At 43.6% G+C, this 25,051-nt stretch overlaps 2 protein-coding genes across 6 annotated transcripts in view; one reads left to right on the top strand and one right to left on the bottom strand.

The window, feature by feature from the left end:
* LOC139750180 (protein ABHD18) overlaps positions 1–25,051 on the top strand; it is a 429,672-nt gene that overhangs the window by 302,537 nt on the left and 102,084 nt on the right. For all 5 annotated transcript variants that reach the window (XR_011713095.1, XR_011713094.1, XR_011713098.1 and 2 more), the window contains one exon: positions 4,102–4,211. The gene's annotated coding sequence lies outside the window, so the exon portion shown is untranslated. The remainder of the gene's footprint in view (positions 1–4,101; positions 4,212–25,051) is intronic.
* LOC139750253 (uncharacterized) overlaps positions 1–25,051 on the bottom strand; it is a 427,080-nt gene that overhangs the window by 97,753 nt on the left and 304,276 nt on the right. The window lies entirely within an intron of this gene.

Here is a 25,051-nt window from a genome sequence, read left to right on the forward strand (position 1 = left end):
GATGGGTGGATCAAGTGTTTGTTTCGGAGAATGTGTAAGAAGTACGTAGAGAAAAAGAAGGTTATGTACATATCACACTTGGATCTTGAGAACGCGTATGATAGGGCTGATAGAGATGCTGTGTTGAGGGTGTTAGAATATATAGTACGACAGGTAAACTACTAGAGAGTAGAAGGGACCATATGAATACCGTTTCTTCGTTTATTCCTGACGCTCCTTCACTAAGACGGGAAACGGCAAATATTTGCAAATAGAAAAAAAAGATCTAAAACTATATCTAACCAGAAAAGTCTCTTAATCAGCTGGCGGGGTGGGACATGGGATGATATTTTAGAATGACATAAGCGTCGAACATGATTCATATAGACTACACTGACCTGAGAAATGGCAGAAGGAGGAAAAGGAGGAACCTGTAAATGAATATATTTTTGAAGATGGTGAGAAATACATGTACAGGTTCTTTAGAAGGGAGCTTGCGGGGGTCGACGAGGAAAAGGATCTTCGTGGCTGAACCAGTAACGATCTTGAAACCTTAGAAAGAAGATCGAGTGTTGGAATCCCTTACAAGCCATTCTTACACTACGAAGCATCAAAACCCATACTCGATCCTCTGTATCTCGTTAACAAGATCAGGTCTTAAGCACAGGGTAGAGTGAGTAGTCTCTACGTTATGAAGAGGACCTGGACAAGCTTAAGAGAGTCTAGACAGGGGTAACGAGACAGTTACCAGGGATAAGGAGAAGGCCATATGAGGGGAGATAAGAAGGAGCTGAAAGTATTCGCCCTATAGACACGAAGGCTCCGTGATGACTCGATAGAAGTTTTTGATATACTCAAGAGTTATAACATCGATATAGATACGCATATAGAATCAAACTGGGATCATGTAGCTAAAAAGAGGTTTCGACACAGCGATAGAGGCTTCAATACACTGATAGAGGGAGACGTTACTTTATAAATAGGGTCGTTGGAAGCTAGAATAATATGTCTATTGTGTCATAAACGCTAAGTAAATAGACTCATTAAGGAAGAGGGTAACCAATATTTCCTCTTCTTTCTAATCTTGCTACAGGCCACTACGTTTTCTGTTACGTGTTTGCCGTTTCTCTCTCATTTTCTCTCTGTTTTATCTCTTTATCTCTCTTAGTTGGTTGTAGGTGGTAAGCAACCACCGACCAGGGAGGGATATTACTGGTACTATCCACTTGAGAATCGGGAGGATTCGTGACGGCTGAGCGGTGAGCCATTACTTCAGAGGATGTTAAGCACCAGTCTTTTGGCCCAGATTGCTGTCTTTTCATTACCCACATGTGGGCTGCTGGCATCAACCTTACACACGACACTTGACGACGCTTAACTCACGTATCTCGTTGTTCTCGACTCTAGATTGTCCTGCGAAGATCGAATACGCTCTAGCCCTGCCCTGTAGCAAACCCCCGTCTTCAGTATCCGTAAGTACGCACTCACTCACACACTCTCTCCCCGTCTGTCTAAAACAAATAAGGACAATTGGCCTCTCACAAACAGACCGCAAGAGCACCCCCATCCCCACACACACACACACAGCTAGCTTTGCCCGCACTAATTAATGAGAGAGGCTGTGCTCTCGCTGCCTTAGGTACCACTCTTATATCTTGAGTCGTCCGGGAGTACCTCCTTGCCTGGAGGGGGCGGATGGTGAAGAGGGGTTGACGGTGGTGGTGGTGGTGGCGGAGGAGGAGGAGGGATGGTTGAGGGAGAGGAGGCGGAATGGGTGAGGACGATGGTGGAGATGGAGAGGGCATAGGGTGAGAGTGGTATGGCGGGTAGTTAAGGTTGTAGGGAGAGGGAGTAGGAGGCTGAGTTTCCGCTGCACTACAAAGGAATCCTACAAATCGAACCTCCAAGGCCACTCGAACTCAGTATCCGCCTCTGCTGCATTACCATCAAATGAACCTAATTTTCACATACACAGAGGAGTGAAGACATGGTGCAAGGCTGAGAGACGGGGCAACACGAGTGTAAAACTCTCTCTCTCTCTCCATGTAACACACACACATAGTATAATCACGAATAAAGTCTCCGCGTTGTAAGAGTTAACGCTGATAAGCCGAGTTCGAGTCCCAGACAAGTCAGCCAGCTCACAGCCGACCCAGCTGTTCGTCATCCCCATCCAAGTTAATTGATAAATGGATATTTTCTCCAATTTCTTCAACTTTGGCGCTCGAAGAAAGTTCAGCATTCATCCCTGCACAGCTTCTCCACTAACTTTCTTTTTGATGGGTATTGCTTCGCTTCTCGGGATGCCTCATGCTGTGCTGAACGTATAGCGGAGGTTATCTAGGCTTGGATGGAGGACCACATCCTTTCTTCTACCAGATCTTTCTTCCCGATCGCTCCTGCTCTGATGCCTGCTGCATCAGGGACAAAGCATTTCGGTCCATGAAACTTTTCCCTTCCTGTGAATCCCACATCTCTTTCATTTCTGCTTTGAATCATTACAAAACTAATATTCGCAGAGTAAGATGGGCAAAGATCAGATCAGTCTCAGAGAAGATATATATAATCGTGGAAACTACACAGACCTCAACAGTTCTTGTGGTGACAAAAAATTGGAAAAAGGAGTTCAGTAGCCAGGAACCAGAGCGTTGTGTTGGAAGGTTATGTGAGAGTTACAACAAGGGATAGGAACCTGGGTACTTCTAGCCTCAAATACAGACGGAAGGTTGAGAAAGAGGGAGGAGTGTTTCCAGGAAAAAGATGTTAAAAAGTGAAGGAGCTTTTTTGTTTTTGCTGTGACGAATATGTATGCGACATCTCAGCTACCCAGCGTTTGTTCAGCTTAATAAAATAAGCAACGAGTACAGTAGGATAAGAAGGAAGGAACAAAGAAATTATGGAATTAAGAATACAAACAAGGCGGGGAGAATACGCAAAGAACTTAACGACAAGTTTAAAGGTGTCTTCACATTGGAAGACAAAACAGCCCGAACACCAATAAGACTGGATGGGGAGTAGGTCTGGGAACCACTGAAATATCCAGAAGAGACATAAACAGAATACTAAAAGGTCTTGACCCATGTTTGACTTACAGTCCAGGTGAAATTTAGTCATATGTCCTGACGGTGTCTGCAGATACACTTGAAAAACCACATGAAATGTTGTTCAAGATGTCGATGGAAATAAGGTCAAGTGCCAAGGGCTTGGAAGTGGGTGAAACTTCATACAGATCAAGAAGGACCCTCTGAGCTGCAGATCGGTCTCCCTAACGAGGAGTGTCTGTATGGTACTGGAAAAGATAATCATAAGGCGGATGGATGACTTGTTGCAGAGGAGAAATTACCTTAACGAGAGACAACACGGTTTCAGGGAGTGGTCATGCATAAACTCTTGAATGCTTACGAGAGAATGAAACTAGCGTACACTTTTTAAGGCTGGTCGATAAACGGGTACCTGACTTAGGCTAGGGAGTAAAGACATAGTACATAAATACAAAGTTAAAAGACGATTTAACGCGGGTGTAAAACCCTTTCCCCTCCCTTAACACACGAAGTATAATCACAAACACAGTAATCACACAACGATCGGTAACATCCAAGTGAATAATATCTAATTAAACAGGAAATAGCGACGTTCTATTTCGTCGAACTAATTAGCGCATTGTGAACGAGGTAATTAATTTCACCTCTTCCTTAACAGTTCATCATTTAACATGATGGCAATAACAGTCTGGCTGTAATGCGATTACATGTTGTAGCACAGAAGGTAATGAGGCTCTTGTAACTACAGGCTGCCTAGGAGTGTTTGGCACTGTAAAGCGTCAAGCATTTAATGAAGACAGTTTAGGTTGGTTTACCTTAATCATATATGAGGAAAGAGACCCATACCTACACATTTAGCTTTGCTGTGTGTCTCGGATAGATGTAAGTTAATAATTAATGTAATATATATATATATATATATATATATATATATATATATATATATATATATATATATATATATATATATATATATATATATATATTCAGATGAACTCCTTAAACATCCCCTGTGTTAACAAGACATCAAACATGAAGTTATTGTAGTCCCTCGTGTATCATTTTTTCTTATTTGCTTCAGGTCATGAGGGGAACAGTGTGGCACCTCAGGAGCTCCCAGCAACGGGAGAGGGCAACAGCGAGGTTCTCCTGCAGGCGCTGAGGGTGGTGCTTCCAACGCTCCGCCAGCAGGTGGGTCCTGTGTGTGTGTGTGTTGGAGTGATGGTCTTGTGTGTGGATAAGGAAACAGGTGTGGGGGACATTGGCTCTTACTCTCATTCAAGCTACACACGGGCCAACCACCACTTCGCAAAATCTCGTCATATGGGAATTCCTGAGTACGCTCTCTCTCTCTCTCTCTCTCTCTCTCTCTCTCTCTCTCTCTCTCTCTCTCTCTCTCTCTCTCTCTCTCTCTCTCTCTCCATCATTGCCGCAAGCATCCACTCCAGCTCATCATTTATGGCGGTATAGTTGTAAAAGTTTCAGCTGTGCGTCCCGTGTCGTCGTCCCCCCCTCCCTCCACCTAAATAAAACTACATTCAATTTACGAAACTAATACACCATTCATATATGTAAAATGAATAGTGTGGGATTTATAATGTTGAATACATAACCCAAACGTGTCGTATCTAATTACCGTAAAATCCAATTAACTGCGGGGGAAAAAAAAAATAATTGTCCGTGATTTGAAAGTAGGTCTGTGGAACGGGGACGTCATCCCCAGTTGTTCTATGGAACGGGGACGTCATCACCAGTTGTTCTATGGAACGGGGACGTCATCACCAGTTGTTCTATGGAACGGGGACGTCATCACCAGTTGTTCTATGGAACGGGGACGTCATCACCAGTTGTTCTATGGAACGGGGACGTCATCACCAGTTGTTGTGTGGAACGGGGACGTCATCACCAGTTGTTGTGTGGAACGGGGACGTCATCACCAGTTGTTGTGTGGAACGGGGACGTCATCACCAGTTGTTCTATGGAACGGGGACGTCATCACCGGTTGTTCTGTGGAACGGGGACGTCATCACCAGTTGTTCTATGGAACGGGGACGTCATCACCGGTTGGTGTCCGGATCATGGAAGTCACCAGACGGTCTGTGTAACAGGATCGTCCCCACTCAGCCAGATCAGTTCCCCGTTGGTCCTTAAGTCTGCGTGACACGTGAAGTGTAAATCTAACACGAGTTAACTTGAACAGCTTCCATCTTCTGCCTTGAGAGGAGGCCACATACATAGTAAGGGCGTGTATGTGGTCATAGAACTATCCTTAACATTTGAGGAAAGGGAAAAAATGATTCGTAGGTTGTTAGATGCAGTTGTTGAGTTTGTCGACTGATGGATGTAGTTGTGTAGTTTGTCGACTGATAGATGTAGTTGTGTAGTTTGTCGACTGATGGATGTAGTTGTGTAGTTTGTCGACTGATGGATGTAGTTGTGTAGTTTGTCGACTGATGGATGTAGTTGTTGAGTTTGTCGACTGATGGATGTAGTTGTTGAGTTTGTCGGTAGGTAGTTGTAGTACTGGAGGTCGACGCCTTAATGACCCTGGCTATTCAACCCAAACAACCAGCCCATCGGCCAATTATCATTGGCCCTACTCACGAGGAACTAGTCTACCCCTTTTATCATTTAACGAAATGTGGAACATAGTTATGAAGATATCACGTGTCGCCCTCAGACTAGTTGCCAACCAAATGAAAGACGAAGCCCAGGTTCACTGAGGTTAAAACTTTTCACTATCAAGTCTCGAAGATTCTACCGAATTTCAGAATATATCCAGATTTTTCGTTTCTTTTTTCTTTTTCTTAAAGCATCGTTATGACCATCAGTCTCTTTCTTCTCCCTCGTAAGTAACTGTGGGAGTGAAGGGTGGGGGTTCAGTCCCACCCAATATCCATAATGGTCCAGTTTTTCTCAGGTCGGAAAAATAAGCTGATCTCAGTGGAGGCCCCGCCCAAGCCTGTATCTGATATCGTAACAAAACCCGAGCAGGATTTTGATAAGATATCGCGAAACATACAAACAAGTAAATTCACAAATGAACAAACTCACACGGTGAAATATAGAAAACAATTGTATAAAATCATCATTGTATATATATATATATATATATATATACAAAGGCCCAGTCCTTTGTTGTTAACGCTACCTCGCTAATGCGGGAAATGGCGAATAGTATGAAAAAAAGAAGGAAAGAAACATCATAGTCTAGAATCGGTAGACTTAATATACAAAGATGGTACTAGAAACTAAAGGAGCAACAGAAGTATCAAGTCAACAACCTGGACATAGACACGTCTGAACGACAAATCCAACAAACTGAAGAACATGACCTTTGCTGAGACACCAAAAATGTATTTGCCAGAAGTGCTAGATCGTCCATCTCCCTCTTCTGTCTTCCATCTTCTTCTTGTGTCTTTCTTCTTCTTCCTCTTCTTCTTCTTCTTCTTGTGTCTTTCTTCTTCTTCTTCCTCTTCTTCTTGTGTCTTTCTTCTTCTTCTTCTTCTTGTGTCTTTCTTCATCTTCTTCTTGTGTCTTTCTTCTTCTTCTTCTTCTTCTTCTTCTTCTTCTTCTTCTTCTTCTTCTTCTTCTTCTCCTCCTCCTCCTCCTTCTTCTTCTTCTTCTTCTTCTTCTTCTTCTTCTTCTTCTTCTTTCTTCTCTTCTTCTTTGTCGTTCGTTGCTCTTCTTTTTCTATCCATTTTCTCCAGCGATAGCGCAACAACACCTTCTTTGAAGCTGGTTCACACCCACATCCCAAGCCTTTACCAAGATGTCTTCGAGATAAAATAAAATAGCCAACATAAGAGGATTTGCATGCCATGTTCGTCTTCACCCGAAACACGTACGTTTAACACATGTATCAAAACAGCAGAAACCAGCCATAAAAAAGAATCATAAATGTGGAGATGGAAGTGCCAGACGACCCACATGGCATTTGCTAGTCAAAGAAAACAAGTTGCAGGCGTTGGTGACATTACCTGAATACCCACCACTCCAGTGACAGCGCTGCAAGATGGCACAGTCGCTGAGGAACACATCTTTGAGAAGAGCCTCGTCCCTGGGACCATTGTTCTTGTTCTAGGCAGGTGACCTGCCAGAAGGACTAGACTCGGATCTCAGTGTTTGCTGATGATTCTAAGGTCGTGAGGGATGTAGAGTGTGGTGGGGATTGCATCATCTTACAAGGGAACCTCGACAAGTTCGAACTTTGGTCAGACCCGTGGATGGAGAAATTCAACGCGACTGAATCCAGAGTAGTGAAGATTGGACCTTGTTATAGGAAGGTCTCGTTACGGATATCAACTAGCAGGAAATATGCTGCAGGAATCTGTATGTGAGAGAGACTTGGGAGTCGACATTGTACTTAAGCTGTCATCAGAGCTACGCCTGAGGAGGATGGTGATAAGACTCGAACTTCCTTCTGACCAATATTATAATTACATTCCAGTACAAGGATGATCAACAAACTCTTCATATCACAAACAAGGCCAAAGCTGTGGTATGTTTCTCAGTGCTCACCACGCTTAAAAGAAGCTCAAATAACTATCAGAGAAAGTTTTAAGGAGGGTAATAAAGATGGTACCAGAACTGAGAGAGAGAGAGAGATGAGTTGCAGTGAGTGATGAGCAGCCACGACGTTGTCTAACATGGAAAGGAGGAGAGTGACGGGTGGCGAACACGACCCTTGAAGTGACGAACCAATTTGATGATGTCACAGCTGTGAGCGGTTAGTTTCCCTGGACGATGCGGAGACAACACAATCAAAGGTCATGTTATAATGGTACACACACGCAAACACACAAAAAAGAAAAACTCCTTTCAAAGGGAAGTAAAAAAGAAATTTTTCCAGTATAAGAGTAATGGATGACTGAAATAAAACGAGCCATGAGATTATAAATGCGGATGGCAACAGAAGTATATAAAACGTTATATGATAAATGAACAACAGGAGTCGCGTGCACCTCCTTTCCCACAAAACCTAAGAGTGAAAGTAATAACAAAGCTTATACAAGCTTAAAGCTTGCCTCCATGAGCCAACACACTTCACTGACTTACATTGCTCTGCGCATGTGCAAGCCATCGTGCTAAGCACATACAGACATCACTAAAAACAAAACAATGGAATATATTCAGTAATGAAAGATGACGTAGGGATGATCACGTCAAAAAGTATGCTATGAAGAATAAGAATGATGTGGCTATATAGGGATCACCTCTTCTGATAGGCTGAGAATATTGGTTACATACAATGCTTTAACTAAACCACCACTCACCCGTAACACGGGAAAATGTCTGTATTGACAATGTTTATAGTCATCCCTTCATTTGTAGTAGCCTTCACTATACTCCAACGCTTCCCAAGTAACCAATCTATTTCGTTGTCAGAGATAAAGACAAATAGTTCATTATGTGAAAAATGGGTACGTGAATGAAGAACGTGTCAAAAGTACACCGCAATTAAGAAACTGTGAAATTGATGTGGCGAATCAGTTGGGATACCACTGCCAAAATATGCAAATTCTGCGATAATGATATGGGAGTTTGCTATTAACTAGGTGGTACTTTATCGCCAAAGATCATTACTTTGGCTCCATTTTTCCTGGCCTTGTACGCGTCACTGTGTGACGCGAAGCGACACTCATGACCGACTTAACATTTCTCTCATGTCGATTGGTCCACATGACAGTATTATACTGTACATATTACCACATCAAGGTTAGGCTTTGAAATATTTTTCGTGGTTTCGTTATATTCTTTGCATTACCGAGGCGTATGAAACGGTGAATGGAGTATTTTGTTTTTTCTTTTATCCTTTAATTAATTTTTGTAGCAACACAATCGCCCATGTTTTCATTGTTGATATTCTGGGGCGAGCGGCCGTTATAATAAGTTGCCAACTCTCTCCATTTATGGGCTTTGTGATTATTGTATCATGAAGTGAGAAATATTTCTTCAGTCTTCTTTTAGTCTTTCATTTACAAACTTTAGTATTTTCTTATCCGTTCCTCTCCCCTCTCAACCCTCTCAGATATCGTTGAGAAAATTACAATACGTATTTGTAATGGCAGTGCCTGGTAATATAGGGTGTTGCAATTGTCCGGATTCATAGGTAGAATTCACTTTTTACCATTTAGCTCAACAGATGTTCAAATTGCGTTATATGGACTGGCTTATACGTACAACTACGAGTCCGGAGGATTCAAGAGTATGTGTATAGAGTTTCACATCACGTAATTTGAGCATCTGTTGAAGGTAGTAAATGGATTCTGTACGTGAGTCTGGACTTTCGAGACACCACTTAGGGTTGCTTTTCAGTATAGACAAGCAATGCCTTAAGTCACTTATCATTAGCGGAAGGGAGAGAGAGATACACACGGCATGCCTTCGCCTGGGATTAAGGAGCCACTGACGCCCCTTACCTGGAGGTTTGAGAATCTGATATAGATGATAATCAGCGGTCATAAAGCTCTCCTCCTCCTCCTCCTCCTCCTCGAATAACCAAGTTTTGAGATGCGCTCCCTCCCTCCACTTCTAGTTCAAACTGAATGCATAATAGCCAAGGTAAAATTTCAGCGAGTCAATAAATCTTTCCCCCCGGCAACTCCCAGTGGACGTAAATGACGCTGCCAGTTATTTCTGTTATCCCCTGGCCTCCGCAGGGCGGGCCATCCCGTGTTTATAACTTGATCTTGCTCTGCTGTTTCCAGGCAGCTGATGACTGGAATTCTCTGATTCTTGTAATACCACTGTTAAGAGGTAGAACCCGACCTTTGATGGTCTCAACTTCTACAGCCACTTCTTCCACGTTACTTCCCCTAGAGGTCCATTGGCAAGCACACTGGAACAACCCTATCACAGAGAGAGGGAGCCGTCCGAATCACAATCTGTTTCATGGAACGAGAAAAAATTGACCGCACATCACGACCTATTACCCTCCTGCTTCTCTCCATCTTCCTAACCTCCTCTGATGTCTGCCTATCGTCCTGTGATGGTTGTGGTATGGATGGGATGCAGTACGTCTCGTGTATTGTACTGCTGGAGGAATATTTCGGGACGTTAGACTGTATTGGATTCGTTCACATGCTGGGTATTTGAGGACCTGGCTGAGTCAGGATGTCTGTCGTAGACAACACTTGACTGTAGTGGTGCGTCACTGTAGTTTCTTCATGTATGTCCGCTCTACACACTCACACACACACACACACACACACACACACACACATACGTTTAAACATGTTTGCAGCTTCCCACGTTAGCGCGGTAGCGCCAGGAACGAACAAAGAAAATGCCCTTATTCGCTCACCTTTATTCTCAAGCTGTCGTTATATAACACACTGAAACCCGATCCCCCTATCCACAGCCAGGTCCCTCCGACCTTTTCGTGGTTTCACCTGATCTCTTCATATCCCATGGTTCAATCCACTGACGACACGTCGTCCCCTGTATACCATATCGCTCCAGTTTGCTTTATCTCTTGCACGCCTCGCACATTTCTGCATGTTTAGGGCCTGTCCCTTCAAAGCATCTCCACTCTATCCTTCCCTCTTTCCATTGTTCGCAACACCCCTGACATGTAAATCCTCATAGTCATACTTTCTCACTCATCCTCTCCATTTGTCCAAACCATTTCAGCACACCATCTTCAGCTCTCTCGTACAAATTCCTGTTACTACACACCTACCTTATTCTGTGTTATCTTTTCGACCAACCCCCCTTCACATCATATACTGTCCTCATATATGTAAATATATATTATTATTTCTATTATTTTACTTAATCGTCTCCCGCATCAGCGAGGTAGCGCAAGGAAACAGACAAAAGAATGGCTCAACCCACCCACACACACAGTATATACATAAACGCCCACACGCGAACATATACATACCTATACATTTCAACGTATACATACATAGACATATACATATATACACATGTACATATTCATACCTGCTGCCTTCGTCCATTTCGTCGCCACCCTGCTACACATGAAATAGCATCCCCCCCACTCCCCAAGCGAGGTAGCGCCAGGAAAAGACAAAAAAGGCCACATTCGTTCACACTCAGTTTCTAGGTGTCATGTGCAATGCACCGAAAGCACAGCTCCCTTTCCACATCAAGGCCCCATAAAAACCTTGCATGGTTCACCTCAGACGCCCCAAATGCCCCGGCTCTGTCCATCGACAGCACGTCGACCCCGGTATACCACATCGTTCCAATATATCATATATTATAATTACAATTATTGACGTTTATTGCCCCATGATCCCTTTCAGAGAGGGGCGTCAGTGTTACCCAAAACCTGTTTGTTTCAGGTGTTCCTGCAGTGCAAGGCTGCAATACACACATTATCAGGAACAGGATAGACTCATTTCAAGCGAGACGTTCTCTGAAGAGACTTTGTTTCGCTGACTAACGACGATACAGTCTCGCCAAAGGTTAACTTTTCACAGGTGGTGTAGCCTCGAGCATGCGGAATCCGGTAACACCAACAGAAATGTATATTCATGCATACGTATGTATACATTAACTCATACAATATACGCCAAGTATCAGTGTTTGAAATCATACGAGGGAAGTCATTTCTTTTTTGTGGGGTTCAGAGGTAAGCTTTCGCTTCCAGTCGCACCTGTGCCCGCGGCAGAGATGTGTGCACGTCACTGATCCTCCTCGTCTCTTATTGAGGACAGGATGACGGTAATGAAGGTGACTCCCCCGAGGCTTCCAGTGAGTAGAGGATAATGGCAATGAAGCCAACGTAATCTTGTGAGGAGTCTGGTAAGAAGGTGTCCAGTGGGGACTGTGTCGCCCCCTGAGGTGCAGCGCGGTGTATCCCCAGCCATACTCCGAGTGCCAGAGATGACCAAAGACTCGTGGTAGCTCCTCATAACCCTTAGGGTGTTCAGATGGGGAGGAGGGTATTACTGTGTTCTTCCTCGAGGGTGTTCCTTTCAACCGAGGAGAAGGAAAGAGTCCTGTTGGGCGCCATGATGATGCCTTAGTCTTACAGTAAATGTACTGCTGAGAGGTTTGCGTCACCCGCTGCTTTGAGATATGGTGCTCTTGCTTCTTACCCAAAGGACGCTTCTGAGTTACACTGGCTACCAGGTCATGTCCCACATTGCTGCTGACTCTCCCGTCGCCCTCTGGATATCCAAAGTTCCTGTCGTCTGGTGAAACCAGAGCCCCCTATGCACAACCAGGTCCCTCAGACCTTTATATGGTTTTCCCTGATCGCTTTATAGGCCGTGGTTCAGCCCATTGCTAGCACGTCGTCCCCTATATACCACATTGCGTTGTCTCTGGGACAAGGATCTCCTGCTTTCCCAAGCCGCCCTCCCTCCTGCTATCCCATTTATCAAAGAGGTTAACACGAGCTTCAGTCTGGTAACCTCAGCTAACCTTACTGGGCAGTTTTGCAGACTTTAGTGTTGGGGATCACGCATCATTAACCTTGGATCTTCTCTGACGGTACTGGGAGCCACACACTCACCTCCCTTCACACACCCCACTGCAAGAAGGCAGACTATTCAATATCCTGGTGTCCGGGTTTCCACTAGCGTTTCACAGTGCAATATGATGCCTGTGTGAGATGCATCTGTATGTATACGCGCGGTATACATACACAATTGCAGTACCTTGCAGAATCTTTGTATCTTCTACTAGGTGTATTCTTGTCCGGATTGTGTTGTGATTAATTTTCTATTTGGGGATAAAGTTGTGTACAGGAAAAAAGGACAAATATATATATGTATGTATATATATATATATATATATATATATATATATATATATATATATATATATATATATATATATATCATCATCATCATCATCATCAATGAGATGGCCTTGATTAGGCCTCTCAATTGCCCGCGCCGTCTCATCTTAACACAGAAAAAAATGCAGTCAGCTGAAGCAGAGATTTCTATAACTTTCAGATACTCAGCTTTACATCACTGGACTGGAAAATACATATACCTTACATGTATGTACTGGACATCATATCACGACGTATATGCATACGTTTCATGATGTAGAAGATAGCCTGGACCAAATCCTTGGCAAGAGACGTTGTTCCTCTGGTCTCGTAGACCTCTTCACAGAAGCCAGTATCTCTGATCAAATACAATACCTGTAATCTTGCTAAGAGGAAAGTACAAGCGTTGTACACGTTGTAGACTTAACGCACGAAGTAAAGTGTTGGTTGCAGTTCACAGTCTAATTTTTCGACACAGTTGGCACGAGGGAAAGTGGAATATCCGAGGGTAAAAGTTGCCAGACTGGAAAGCAGTTGAGAAGATGCACAGTGCAGCATGACACGTACATTGGTGTCATCGCCAGCGCACTAGATCCTGAAGAACATTCACGTTCAGCGAATATTGTTCCAAACGACCACACTTCACACCGCAGGAGAGTACAGACAGTGTGGCATTCTCGAATGTGGGAAAGAAGTCAAAACTAACACTTGCCTTTTGGCAGCAGCAACACATTAAGTGATGGTGCGACTGCACTAGATTACATTGCAGCAACAACAACAACAACAACAACAACAACAAAAATACCGGACTACCACAATCATCGTGAGTGTTTCGGGGAAGCGTTGTGTTCCGTCTTTGCATGCGTTGGGTGGGAATTCTGCTTCGCTAGGGGGGCTCGTGTTCATCACAAAGAGACGTTGCTTCTTTCAGGAACTGTTCCCGGTAGCAGCAGGGAGGGTGAAGTAGGGTAGAGAGGACGAGATGTTGTGGTGCTATTGATATTTCTCTTGCATGGAATATATACAGTCTCTCTCTCTCTCTCTCTCTCTCTCTCTCTCTCTCTCTCTCTCTCTCTCTCTCTCTCTCTCTCTCTCTCTCTCTCTCTTGAGTCCACGGAGAAATGGAACACGATAATTTCCCAAGTGCACTTTCGTGTAATAATCTCATTATCAGGGGAGATACAAGAAAGTGCACTTGGGAACTTATCGTGTTTCATTTCCCGATAGACTCATAGGAATATACTTGATCACGCGCAAAATTGTGATCCTTTCCAATATATATATATATATATATATATATATATATATATATATATATATATATGTATGTGTGTGTGTGTGTGTGTGTGTGTGTGTGTGTGTGTGTGTGTGTGTGTGTGTGTGTGTGTGTGTGTGTATCCCCATACCTGCATGCCCTAGAAGTATTTTTCCTCTCCTCCCGGACTTTTCCCATCGCAGAAAGTAGAAAAGTTCGGTTAATGATCCGTGCGAGTCGTGTAAAAGAACTTGCGTTTTCCGTTGTTACGTGAGAGACGAGGCGGAGGTTCTCGACAGGTGCACCTGGCGTCCTGTGCTGTAGCTGTCAGAGCATCATGAGTGGACGATAACTCGGAAGAAAGGTCTATGGACGACTGACGAACTTCTGACAAACGGACGAACGTAATGCTGGAAAGGTTGGATGCCTTTTTAAGAATCCGTGACTTCAAAAAAAAATGTGGAGTGATTCGAAGTGATGAAGGTCGGTCTGAGAGTGAAATATGATTTAAGATGATGATTGGATTGGGTTGGTCATCCACACAGTTCTGGTGCCGTGTTAGCTATGGTCATCCACACAGTTCTGGTGCCGTGTTAGCTATGGTCATCCACACAGTTCTGGTGCCGTGTTAGCTATGGTCATCCACACAGTTCTGGTGCCGTGTTAGCTATGGTCATCCACACAGTTCTGGTGCCGTGTTAGCTATGGTCATCCACACAGTTCTGGTGCCGTGTTAGCTATGGTCATCCACACAGTTCTGGTGCCGTGTTAGCTATGGTCATCCACACAGTAATGGTGCCGTGTTAGCTATGGTCATCCACACAGTTCTGGTGCCGTGTTAGCTATGGTCATCCACACAGTTCTGGTGCCGTGTTAGCTATGGTCATCCACACAGTTCTGGTGCCGTGTTAGCTATGGTCATCCACACAGTTCTGGTGCCGTGTTAGCTATGGTCATCCACACAGTAATGGTGCCGTGTTAGCTATGGTCATCCACACAGTTCTGGTGCCGTGTTAGCTATGGTCATCCACACAGTTCTGGTGCCGTGTTAGCTATGGTCATCCACACAGTTCTGGTGCCGTGTTAGCTATGGTCATCCACACAGTAATGGTGCCGTGTTAGCTATGGTCATCCACACAGTTCTGGTGGCGTGTTAGCTATGGTCATCCACACAGTAATGGTGCCGTGTTAGCTATGGTCATCCACACAGTAATGGTGCCGTGTTAGCTATGGTCATCCACACAGTAATGGTGCCGTGTTAGCTATGGTCATCCACACAGTTCTGGTGGCGTGTTAGCTATGGTCATCCACACAGTTCTGGTGCCGTGTTAGCTATGGTCATCCACACAGTTCTGGTGCCGTGTTAGCTATGGTCATCCACACAGTAATGGTGCCGTGTTAGCTATGGTCATCCACACAGTTCTGGTGCCGTGTTAGCTATGGTCATCCACACAGTAATGGTGCCGTGTTAGCTATGGTCATCCACACAGTTCTGGTGCCGTGTTAGCTATGGTCATCCACACAGTTCTGGTGCCGTGTTAGCTATGGTCATCCACACAGTTCTGGTGCCGTGTTAGCTACGTGGAGGTGTCTTGTCTTGTCCTTCGTGGATTACTTCGTGTTTCTGTTCTCTCGACCTTTCTCTTCCTTTCTTCTTACGTCTGTCATCTCCCTTGCTTCATCATCATTCTTCTGACTCCCTTATTCCATCGATTCTTCTTCTTTTCCTTCGGTATTTATAGCTTTATCTTCTCCGTTTTTCTGCCCTACCAGTTCATTTATTGTTCTGATGCTGCTTCCAGAGAGCATGAACAGACTTTGGGTTGATGTGGATGATGATGTCACCCAGGTAAGGTGGCTGCCATGGTATGTACCTGCTTGTGTTCCTCCCTCCCTACCTGTGACCTGTTCTCAGCCTTCCTATGTTACATCAACCCCGATACCGTCACTAGCGTTTCCAAAACAGCAACAACACGGACGACAAGTAATTAATTTCCTTGTTGTTATGTTTCACGTATTTTCATTATCTCTAGTACATATTCCTCAAAGGTACATAAATACATGTAAAGGCATACACGTATACATGCACTTACACTTATTCATAAAGTTTTCCTCTTCCGTTTTGAAAAAGAAAGCCTCGTCCTGCTTAGCGGCACCCGCGTCTCCGTTGTGCCTTGCCCCGCCTAGCGACACCCGCTCACCCACTATGCCTCGCTCCGCATAGCGACACCCTCTCTATGCTTTGCTTTACCTAGCGACACCCGCCGTGGCTTACTCATAGGAGGAGGAGGAGGAGGAGGAGGAGGAGGAGGAAGGAATGTCTTCTGATTGGTTAGTAGTGCCCTTCACTGTAACCAATAGCAAGGCTGCCTCGTGTTCCGCATTAAAGACCTTTCCATCGTTTAGCTCGGATGGTTTACTCTAAAAGTCTGGGATCCCTTACCCCAAGCTACGTCGTGTGTCGTTTTGCTTCCGTATTGGTAAAGATGGGGTTAGTAAAGCCAATTCCTGGGGCACAAACGGTCCTTTAGTAAAGGATTTTACATTTTTTTTTTGCCTAACTTCACTAGCGTCTACGACCAGAAATGGTTGGGTCTATATAGTAGGTCGCTTGGGTCCAGGTCTAATGATTACGGTCGTGTGAAGTGCAACATTACTTCATGTTTTTTTTTTTTTGTCTCTAATTCTTAACCCATTTGAATATGATGGTATATAACCCTTAGGCACGACAGAATAACCCTTGGGCCTTCTTAATTTCGTAACCAGACACTCAAGGCTCATATGGAAGGCTAGGCTAAAGGTGTCATAGTCTTGTGTTTAACACTAGTATATGATTCTTAGTTTCAAGTTTGGTGTGTGTGTGTGTCCTGCCAGCCATGTGTGTGTTATCCTTCAAGTAACTTGTGAGTTCTTCTCTCCATTCAGTTGTTGCCACAGTTCGTCAGCTGAGTCTGTGCGAAGGTGATGGTGATGTAGAAAACAATCGCTTTTGATGACTGGGTCTTGGACTGTACTTGCATATTAGAATTATGTGGATGTTGCTTGGCTCTCTACTTCCCCATGTCTTCACTCTTCTTCTGTTGATTGAACGGTTCCCTCGCCACTAGAATTGGATTGTCTGTTATAGTTCTTTCTATGTATTATGTCGGCTGTATACATTATGGGGTCATCTTAGGGTCGACGAACTGCCATACACATCACACACACACACACACACACACACACACACATATATATATATATATATATATATATATATATATATATATATATATATATATATATATATATATATATATATATATATATATGTGTGTGTGTGTGTGTGTGTGTGTGTGTGTGTGTGTTGAAGGCTTCACTCACAGACACTTGTCCACATCAAGGCCAGGCCTTAATTAAATAGAGAATTATGAAGCGGGAAAAAGAAGACACAAGGGGAAAAAAGTATTTACGAATTTTTTCCTGTAGTGTCCCTGAGACAGGGGCTCTAGATGAAGCCACTTGTAACAGCTTGTTGCGTGACGTGTGATCTTCTACCATTCAACTTGCTTGTCTCCGTTTGTCCAAGTGGGTCGTTAGCATCTGGGCGAGTGGCTGGGAGTTGATTAGGTCCGGAGTTCTCGTGTGTCCCTCCGACACTCCAAATTTTGTCAAAGGCTTCTGCATCACACGTCAGCAGGAGTACAATATTATGCTGCTCACTGCGTCAGCCGCTGTCTTTGGCGTTTCCTCATTAGTGAGTGCAATAACGTCTTTGTGTGTCCCTCCCTCACACTCTTGTGTGAGAGTCAATACAAGGCAACAAGCTACTGCTTTCGAGGTGTGGTGACGAGGCTAACAGTCAGTTAATATCTCGTACATGTATTGTATTTCTTCTCTCTCTCTCTCTCTCTCTCTCTCTCTCTCTCTCTCTCTCTCTCTCTCTCTCTCTCTCTCCCCCTCTCTCTCTCTCTCTCTTCCTTGGCATATGTAGGAGCGACTGAACTGTGTTTATTAATTGATTCTCTTTTTTTTTTGGGTGGTTTTATTTTGGTGGTGGTGGAGGGGTGAGTGGATGTGGGGGGGGACTGGCGTCTAGTCAGGAAGCTCCGGTTATTTATCTTCGGGAAACGGCGTCAGTTGGTGGGAATATGTCGTACATGTATGTTACATTTGTGAATCTTGTTACTAAGTAGATTCATCATTAGAAATATTCCTAGCCTACGCCAGGTACACTATATTATCGACCAATCTTTAGGGAAGGATGAAGAGCTGGGTTAACTGTGAGCCGGCAGCTGCGACCAGGATTCGAACCTAGGCGAAAACGAACCCTGGCCGGCCCGTGAATGCGTCAAGGTCAGCCACGCTAACCTTTACATCACAGAGTTGGTGGTTATCCCTGCAAACATCTGTAGTTTTTCACTTTCATGATTTTACAGCATTTTTCACAACATAAATCTAAAAATCTGGTCATTGTTCGTCAGCTTCAGACTCGGTCTCGTCATGACCCGTGAGGTAAATTGTTTATGTGGTGTAATCTCCCATTATTTCATTTTCCTTCATCTCCAGAACAGATGAATCTGTCTAACTATTCATGATCTCATTCCAGTTCATTGTATGTTTTACTGAATTTTCTGTTATCTTTAATATTTCATATATTCTGATCCTATGTTTATGGGATTATTCTCCTCTGCCTTGCGTTTACACTTCATATACTGATGTTATTTTTTTTTTTTTGTAATATTTTGCCTTTGTGTACGTAAGGAATGGTCTTACATGTATTTTCTTTCATATGACTACTTAACGTTTCTTCTTCTTGTCTCTGTCCTTGGCTGCAAGCGTTGTCTGTATGATCAATGTTTCCTCTTCCTATCTTTGTTATTCAAACGTTTCGAGAGTAAATTTGAAGGCTGAATGAAATCTCAATTGGCAGTAAATAGGTCAGATTAGATCACCAATTTTTGGAGTGTTTCCTGCATCCACACTAGCCACGAACATCATTAACCCCGAGACCAACATCTTGCATTATTCGTGTGTGTCTTCCAGTCTGATTATATCACTGATTATATCATTATCATGATGAGGGTAGAGCCAGCGTCTGGCACACGCGTCACCAGGTATTGTGTGGTATCCATCATGTAGTGGCCTTGGCCTTCAACGTTTGTAGAGGACTTGGGGGAAACGTCAAGTACAGTAACTTAAAATTGCTCGAGGGTTTTGATATATACTCTGTACGTCTATGTATCTGTGATCTGTGGTTCGTACTGTAATGGAAACAGTTCTTACTGTAATGGACAAAGTTCTCGTTGTCACGGAAACAGTTTTGTTGTAATAGAAACAGTTCTTATTGTAAGGGGAAATAGTTCTTGCTGTAACAGAAACAGTTGAAACCGTAACGGAAACAGTTCTTACTGTTATGAACACTTCTCGCCCTACGCCGCAATGTTGGTTCACTTTCCTTCTTCTATAGGTATGACTTTGGTTTCTGCTCCCGAGAGGTGGCTCTTTGTGTGCCCCCCCACCACCAGCTAGACCACGCAATACTCGACAAGCTGCTGCGTCACATGATCACTTACTAAGCAGTCGTTGGCAACTCAAGGGTGGGCCGTTTTGATATCTGTTTTTTTTTTTTTCCCTACACCTCGAAGCTATGGAACTCTACCTTCTCATGTCTTTCCCAATAACTATGACCTGGTACATTTCATTTCAAAAGATAGTCCATATGAAGCGTCCATGATAACTCTTGGATAGGCTTGTATATATATATATATATATATATATATATATATATATATATATATATATATATATATATATATATATATATTCTAGCTAGTATGTGGAAGGTAATCAACGACCAGAGATGTATTACCGTCTGCGTGTCATTGGCGACACAGTGCAGTGCCTGTCAAAGTCCCCTTCTTGGCCACAGACTGTTGTCTGTCCTCCTCACCTTACATACGTGCACATCACTGGCCCTCAGCCCACAGACACACTTACACCATCTCACACGTAACATTCGACGAACAACACGCAGCTCACACGACTACGTAACTTTAGTCATTTTTTCTCACCCTCGAAGTGGGCTCCGCTCTAGCCCTGGTTAATGGCAAAACCTCGTCGTTGATACTCCTAAGTAAGCGCTCTTTCTCCGCTTCTTTATTTATGCAGAGAGCAACGTGCTAACCCTGCTTAATGGCGAAGTCCAGCAGTCTGTGCACTCTTCGTCCGGCGTTAGGTACTTATCTCCACCTCCTACACCCCGCGCGCTTCGGGTACCCTCCTCAGTGACTTGGGATGAGGTCACTGAGAGTTGCCTTCAAGCGAAGGGCAGTGTGATCTAGGATTTGGGTTCGTATTCCCGCCCTCCCACCCCCTTATTCGAAGTAAACAAGATATCACAGTCCCCCCCTCTCACTCTTCTACCATATCACATTTTCTTTAGCTGTTTTCTACGCAGCCAGATCCTAGCCATTCTTATCTCCCTCCTTATTATCATTAGTGTAATGCTGTATTCGTGATCTCTGCAAAATTTTTGATGTGAGCCATTGTTAAGATGAGATTTACTGACAAAGAAGGAAAGACAAGTTTAAAATCCCTGGCCAGAGGCAAACAGGAACTATTAATGCGAAAAGAAAACAGGAATTGATAGACGGATGATTAACATCAAAGCCACATGGGAGCAGGAAACGTGTAGAAAATAAGAAATTACTTTTGCGATTCAATCAATCATCAGTCACAGGCAATACATCAACTGAGGATTCCGGACTGAGAACACGACCGGGAAAAGTTGCCTCTGGTCACACGCAAGAGGAAGCCTCACATACATCCATCACCACCAGCAGGTCACCGGCTCACGTTACCTCCCCACTGCAGCTCAGTGTGGGCTGAATATCACACGGAGGCAATACACACACACACACACACACATTGTCGCGTGGAGGTAACAGGTTACAGCCTGGCTTGGCTTGAGTGGTCCTCAGAACTCGGGAGGTGAGGGTGGCCCCTGATGTGGCCTGGCGTGGCCTGTGGTGTCCAGTGTACCACAGAGCGTTCTCCTGGAATTCCTGCCTCCCCTTTTGGCTAGCTTCCCCCACAGCAGCATGGAGGGCCAAACTCCCGTTACCAAATAACAGAGTTCGTTAACCACTCCCACACCGACTCCGTTACTCACGCCTGTCGCAATTCTGGTCTCTCTCCCGTCGGGTGAGCCGATGTGGCTGTTGCAGGCTCGGGGTATTTACCATGCCAGGTTTGGTTCAGTAACTGATACAGCTCACAAAACAATTGGAGGCTCACCGGGAACTGTTGCTCCTCTCATTTTTTTTTTCCACCCTGGCTCGACCCTCCTCCTGGGTAAAAGGTGCAGTTAGTTCCTGCAACACAGGTGCGGTTATCGCTCGGTCGCTGGTCAGTGTAGCGACCCGTTTCCCTCGCCGACCCCTCGAACATCTGAGGTGCCATTGATTCACTTCATGATTGCATTTTCAGCAACTGTTCACAGCTATACTGTCACTACCGTTTTCTATTCGTACTTTACTGGTGGAACAAAAAAAAAATAGTCACACACCACAAGACTCGGAAGACTTCCTGACAGTCTGTTAGAGTTTATAATCATCAACTATTATGGTTTCAGTTCTCCAGACAAACCCTTCACACTTCCAGTAATTCTACTCCCCATCAAGCCATCCTCAAGCCTACCTGCACTTGATACCGAGCAGATAGATGAGGGAGAAAGAATGAATATAGAAGGGCAGTACATCCAGTGCGCCATTGATCATAGGATGATTTATTTTCCATAAGCTGGATTAATCTGGTATTTGTGGGTCACAGCTGGTGTGGTGTAACAGCTGCCGAATAGTTTGGGAACAGTAAATCGTATCTTCGGTAATGGTTCGTCAAACGTGGAAGGTGTTGACTCTGGAGTACCTTAGGGAGGTATACGAGGTCCCTTCCTTTTCTTTAGGTATATGTAGATGACCTTGCTGGGTGACTGGTTATTAGGACTTTAGGTCCATCGACAGCCAGGGTTAATAATTAAGGTCATTCATCATTGGAAGACAAAAATTTGAACACGTTCTTCAGGTGTTCAAGACCATCATACACACTCTCCAGGCGTGTACGGTCCATGACCTTGTCAGTTCCTATCAATAAGCCAAGTTAACATTCTCTTTACTGGCTATACTGATCTGCCTCTGGTCTTGAACATCGCATTACTTACAACCACGAGTTATAAGAGTGGAAATCACACACCCTGACTGTACAGCAGACCACAGCGAGGAACGTGTGGGGCACTTTGTTGGACCCAATGGTTTCACTCCAGTACCGACTGTGGAGCTGACCACAAAACTTGCTACTTTTGATAGCCCAACAAATCACTGGTTCCCCCCTCTTCTCACTCATACTCGGCCTAGTTCTAGACAATGGCATCCAGTCGCAACGAGTTTAATATGCACATATTTCGTCCCTCTCTTTGTGGCCAAGAGAACAGACTGCTCTGTAATTCGCCTGAACCTGACATTACAAACACAGTCGATCACAATAATGGTACAAGAGCTGCTGGAGCACTTCGTACATCAGTCATGACAACCTCTAGGTCAAACATCACACGCCAGCTCTCCCTCAACACTACACCGGTACATTCCAACCCTACAACATCACAGGTACTACATCGATCTTCAACTTCATATCTCAGTGTCTCGAATACCATTACACCATCACCCTAACTCAAGTTTCAGTATCTATAACCGTGAAAATCACTGCATATGTGTGTACTTCTACGTCATAGCCCAAGCTAAAGTATGAGTATCTGTAGCAGCTGTGAAATTCACTGCATAAATTGTCGTACTGCTATCACTGCACGAGCGATATCCACCCAAACATGAGTGATCTTCGTCAACAGGTTATCAGTACACACGATTTCTCAAAACAGTTTCTTGTCCAATAAAACAAACATATAAATATCTCGGTAATTAAAGTTCCCCGAAAGTAGCCTGACCCCTTTTTTGTTACCGTACTTTCAATCTCTCTCTCTCTCTCTCTCTCTCTCTCTCTCTCTCTCTCTCTCTCTCTATATATATATATATATATATATATATATATATATATATATATATATATATATACATATATATATATATATATATATATATATATATATATATATATATATATATATATATATATATATATATATTCATATTTATATATGTATATAATTTATAAGCCTTTTAAGGATGAACATACATGCATTGTCTGAAGGCTTTACATACAATTACAAATCCGAAGGACCTTCAAAATAAGGTCTGACTATAAATCAGTAAAGAAAGAAGATAATTCGGTAGATGAACACGAAACTTTCTGAGCGATAAAAACTCGAATGGATTCGAGAGATAATCCGCGAGGGATGCCAACCCTGCAGGTAGTCTACTGATAATAGTCAGGGGAAACGTTCAGTAACGTATGGCCTCCCGTCCATCCACTGTCAAGTCTTTTTCTTTTCCTCTCTGTCCCTCTGATTTCCTCGCATTCCAGACCGTCCATTTCTACAAAACCCGTCGCATTTTTTTTTCTCTCTCTCTCTCGACCATTTTCTACCAGCAGGTGGAGCCAGCCAGCCAGCCAGCCAGCCAGCTGCGTCAGTGTTTGTATTGTTCGGCCGACGCTTGTAATTACCGAAGGTCCCCCAGGGTAGTCACCTCACTCTCGCTGGGAGAGAGAAGTTTCGGGGGCTTTTTCGCGCGCACACACACAGACACACACACATTTTTAACACACACCTACACATTCGTATGTACGTTTAAAAACACCCGTATGCAAAGACTGTGAGAATTTAGATTCGCATGGAGGAAGGGAGTCATGGAGAGACAAGTTTCAGGAATGTACACAGGACAGTCTCTTGTATGAACACATAACTGAACATGGAAGAGTCACACAGACACTGATGCTACATCATCCCTAAATAAATCTGGTCTTAACGTATGACAACATTGCACGTGGAAAACATCAGATATGATCTATCAAATGAGGCATCAAAAAATGGAAATGTGATTATGTAGTGCTGGATTATGAAACAAATGCAATCAAAAACAAGAATGGGGGTCAGGGAAGAAACCTTGAGTCAGAGATATAATCATGGTAGCTATGCACAGTAATTTGTTTTAAGAATTTGAAATTGGGGGATTGGAATCGTATAACCAGGATAGAGATCAGTGCTGGAGAAGTTTGTGTGAGGTCTACGAAGAAGAGGTCAAAGTAGGGATACCACTGGCTGCTAATGCAGAAAATGTTACACTGCAAAAGTGCTTCGAGCTGTACTGTAGAGGAGATACAGACATCACAGTAGCCAGCCAGGTTTTGAAGCTCACAAGAGAGCAAGAAATGTGTACTTGAAAATAAGGGAGAGGAAGATATAAACCTTGAAAAAGATACTTTCACACCAGGCGAAGGAAAACTCAAAGGTTTTCTATAAACACTTCAAGAGTAAAATGATGGTTAAAGAACAACAGATGAAACAGTGGAAGCGTTATCGAGGATCTTGTATAATAAGTTTAAGAGTGTTTCTGCAGTGGAGTACAATATACCCCCAAAACACCAACGCAATAGGATAGAGAAGAAGTCTTAGAAAACACTGACATTGTTAAAAGAGACATAACCAGGTTGATAATACATCTTGATCCATATAAGGTTCATGGTCCTAATGTAATGTATCCATTCGTGCTGAAGGAATATGCAGATACACTGGACATGCGGCTTGAAATGCTCACTATGTCGACAGAGGAATATGTGGTGCCAAGAGAGTGGAAGAGAGGTAACGCTGTGCCTTTCTTTAAGAAAGGAGATTTGAGGAATCATACTGATCTACAGACCAGTATGATTTCTAGAATAAAGGAAGAGATAATCAGAAAGCAAATGGATGACTTCTTGTAAAGGAAGAACTAGTTCAGTGATAGGCAGTATAAATTCAGGGAAAGTGGTCGTGAGAAACAAATTTCTTCGGCTTCAATGACAGAGTAAGTTCCACTTAGAGAAAAGAGA

Source organism: Panulirus ornatus, chromosome 1, assembly GCF_036320965.1.
Source record: "Panulirus ornatus isolate Po-2019 chromosome 1, ASM3632096v1, whole genome shotgun sequence".
In the NCBI taxonomy this organism is placed as follows: domain Eukaryota; kingdom Metazoa; phylum Arthropoda; class Malacostraca; order Decapoda; family Palinuridae; genus Panulirus; species Panulirus ornatus.